Consider the following 3,833-nt stretch of genomic DNA (forward strand, 5'->3'; position numbering starts at 1 on the left):
TTCCTGGAAGTCCAAATTATCTGTTTTCTAGTTGCCTGTGTTTTGGGTGGTATACCCAATAAATCACTGACAAATGCAATGTCACGAATCTTTGCTCCTGTGTGTCCGTCCAAGAATTTTACAGTCTTAGCTCTTACGTTTAGGTATTTGACCCAGTTTCCGTTGATTTGGGTATGAAGCGTCACGTAAGGGTCCAACTTCTTTCTTTTGTGGATATCCACTTTTCCCAACAGCGTTCGTTAAAAGAAAAACCTTTTCGCCACTGAACGGTCTTAGCACCCTTGTTGGAAATCATGTGACCAAGTCTATGAGGGCTTATTTCTGGGTTTTCTCTTCCCTTCCATTGGTCTATACTTCTGCTTTACGCCAGAACAACATTTTTTCTGTTGCTGTGTTTTTGCAGTAAATTTTGAAACCAAAAGTCGAGTCCTCCAACTTTGTTTCTCTTTGTCAAACTTATTTGGACTATTCTGGGTCCCTTGAAATTCCATTTGGAATTTAGAATGTATTTGTCTGTCTCTACAATAAGGGTTTTTAGGACTTGGGTAGTGATGGCATCGAACCTGAGACCACTTTGGGGAGCGGTGCCGTCCGGCAACGTCAAGTCACCCAGCCCGTGAACACAGGACGTCTGCCCGCATATTGACGCCTCTTCATTGTCTTTCTGCAACACCGTGTAGTTACCATGCACACGTCTTCTGTCTCTTTGGTCCAATTTATTTCTAAAGATCTTGTTCTTTTTGGTGCCATCTGACAAGGACGTGTTTTCTTCATTTCCTTTCGGAATGTTGTCGTCAGGGTGTGGAAACATGGGTGACTTTGGCATGTCGATCTGTGTCCTGCCGCCTTCCTGAATCAGCGCTGACGGTCGTTTGCTTTGTTGGCCCTTTAGAGTTTCCTACACGCAAGGCCGTGTTGTTGTGAACACAGGGGACCTTGGTTCTTCCTGCCCAGGTTCTCTGCCATTATTTCTTTTTCTTGTCTAATTGCTCTGGCCAGCGGTCGCAATAGGACGTGCAAGAGAAGTCGCTGCAGCCCGTCCTGGGCTCCTGATCCTGGAGGACAGCTCTCTCCCTCTCCTCTGCCTGACAGGGCGGCAGCTGTGGGCTCACTCATGGCCTTCACTACGTTGAGGAGGTCTCCTTGCAGCCCAAGTTCAAGTGTTTTCTACCCCCGCCGAGATGACTGTGGGGTGTGTGACCGTGATGTCCGTACGTGGAGTCATCCTGGCAGCCCCTCTCCCGTCAGGGACCCTCCCCCAGTGGCCTCTGATGAAGGTGCGAGGCTCACCTCTGCCTTCAGTTCAGCCCCTTGATGTGCCGTCGGCTCACTCTGGATGGCGTGGCGGGTCCTGGTGAGCATCCGGTCACACGGCCCTCTGAGGATAAAGGTGCGGGCAGCATGTTCAAGTTTTATCACTTCCAAAGAAATGACAGTCATTTTGAATGCAGTGGCGCTGAGACTGGAACCCACCTCCACCTAACTCCGAGTCGACCATCTCTGTCCCTTTCCAGGGGCTGTCACACCTGCGTGGCTATTTCTCTCCATAGCTCCTGAATTACAGCGCGAGGACAGGGCAGCTCTCGGTGCAACCAGCAAGGGCGGTTTCTCCTGCAGCCCTGGCCCAGGTCCCTGTTTCTCCAGCTGAGCCTCAGATGAGGGGGGCAGCTTGCACATGAGGGCCCCATTGCAGCAAAGACGTGGATCTCTACGTGCTACAGACGGGCTCAGCACAGCACCCTCACCGGGGGACCTGCAGAGCCTGAGACGGACCAGCGATGAGCAGGTTCCTTTCTGCATCTCCCACGTTGCTACCGAGTCGCCCCAGCTTCCCTCGGATGGACCCGACTCTGTCGCGATCAGAGGCACCTGCGCAACCACCGCCTTCCCCCCGGGGTGACCTCCGCCACCCACAGGAGCTGGGGGAGGCCAGGCCGCCCCCCGCAGCGGGCCCCCCAGCCTCTTGCAGTCACCGCAAACGGCCCCATCCCCGATCCCCATTTCTGCTTTTTGATGCTTCAGAGCGCAATTACGTTCAGAGGCCTTAATTAGGCTCACTCCGCTCAACAGCCTGTGGTTTGAGTTTTCTTTCCAGGACTGATCACAGCCTGTCTGAGCGCACCACAGTCCGCTGGAATTCGGGACTTCTCTTGCTGGCTGAAAGAGAACTGGGACAGACGGTGAACCCCCCGGACGCGGGCCACTGGAAGGTCTGTTCTAGTCACTGCCAAGATGCAAATCCACACGGCGGAAGGAACCTTGGGACGCGTTGCTCTGCTCCCCCAGAGACTGAGCGCAGAGGCCCCGAAGCAAATCTGCTTCCCCGCGTGAAACGTGCCTTCAAAGGACGCCCATCCACAGCACGACTGTCCCCGAAGGAGTGCGGGGGCGAATGCGGACGACCCCGCAGCCGGGGCAGAAGCACAGAAACCGCGGAGGGCAAGTGCCGTAAGCGCTGCGTATTTCCACAGAAACAGCCCAAAATCTACCGAGGAAAGGACGCCGAGTATCTAGTAACAGCTCAGGTTTAATGTGAGTGGACTCTCGGCCGCTTGTTCCCGGCGCTGTTTGAAAAGCCCACAGGGTAACAGTGAAGGCCTTTAATCTCCTTCGGCTTCGAATTGGTTTTCCTGGTGGACTGACGGCTCGGGAACAACGGGGACGGGAAGCAACGTAGCCAAAGCCAGGACGGCCAGCGAGGGGGGCAAAGGGAAGCAGAGTCCGGCTGCACTTGTCCTGGGAGCCCACCCACCCCAGGCACGGACCCGGGCCCCCGTTCTCCTCCAGAACCGCCCGTTCCTGCAGCTCTTCCACACCTCTAGCCCTTCGCTCTCAGCCCCTGTTCCAGACACAGGGAGCAGCTGTTTCTGGGGAGACTGCTGAGGAAGGTGTCCTCAGCCGGAGGGCAGCCCGGTCCCCCGCTCTGCTCACAGCCTCCTTGCCCTCCCTGAGCGCAGGTTCCCAGGGGCTCCCTGCGAACATCTACTGGGCGGTGCCCTGTGGTCTGTAATCAGACTTCAGGACCAGGAAAACCAGAGCTCTCCCGGACACAATCAAGGACGCTCGCTCAGCAGAGGGACCGGGACAGGCCCCACTGTTTTCATCAGCGTCTCCTCCTGGGACAGGATTCTGGATCCCAACCCCGCCCCACTCAGGCGAGCCCGTGACCTTGCTGTGGCCAAATACGTGTGGGAGCGAGTTACGTGCGCCACTTCGACCAGAAGCTTTCAGAGGCCCTCCCCCCTCCACTTCTCTCTCTCCTCCTTCCCTCCCCCTCCACTTCTCTCCCTCCTTCCTCCCTCCTCCCTCTCTCTCCTCCTTCCCTCCCCCTCCACTTCTCTCCCTCCCTCTCTCTCTCCTCCTTCCCTCCCCCCTCCACTTCTCTCCCTCCTTCCTCCGTCTCTCTCCTCCTTCCCTCCCCCCTCTACTCTCTCCCTCCTTCTCTGTCTCTCTCTCTCCTCCTTCCCTCCCTCCTCTTGCCAGTCCTCTGGTTGGTGGCATCTTACCTGGGCCACTGGAGGGCAGCTTATGGGCAAGAGGCAGAGGGGAAAGGCCTTCGAGGGGAGAGAAAACAGCACTGGGGTGTGTTAAAGGGGGCCTGAATTGGTAGTGGGGGGGGGAGGGGGAGGTAGGAGAAGGAGGAAGAAGAGGAGGGAGGAGCGGAAGAGGGAAGGAAGGGGAAGGAGTAGGAGAAGTAAGAGGAGAAGGAGGGAGGAGGAGGGAAGGAAGGAGGAAGGGGGAGGAGGACTGCCCACCTAACGTCACGACTTACTAGGATGCTACAGCACTCACGCAGTGTGGAGCCACATACATCAATAGAACAGAAGAGAACC

Source organism: Mirounga angustirostris, unplaced genomic scaffold, assembly GCF_029215605.1.
Source record: "Mirounga angustirostris isolate CCGP_5_RB_7025 unplaced genomic scaffold, mMirAng1.0.hap1 SCAF_14, whole genome shotgun sequence".
NCBI lineage: Eukaryota > Metazoa > Chordata > Mammalia > Carnivora > Phocidae > Mirounga > Mirounga angustirostris.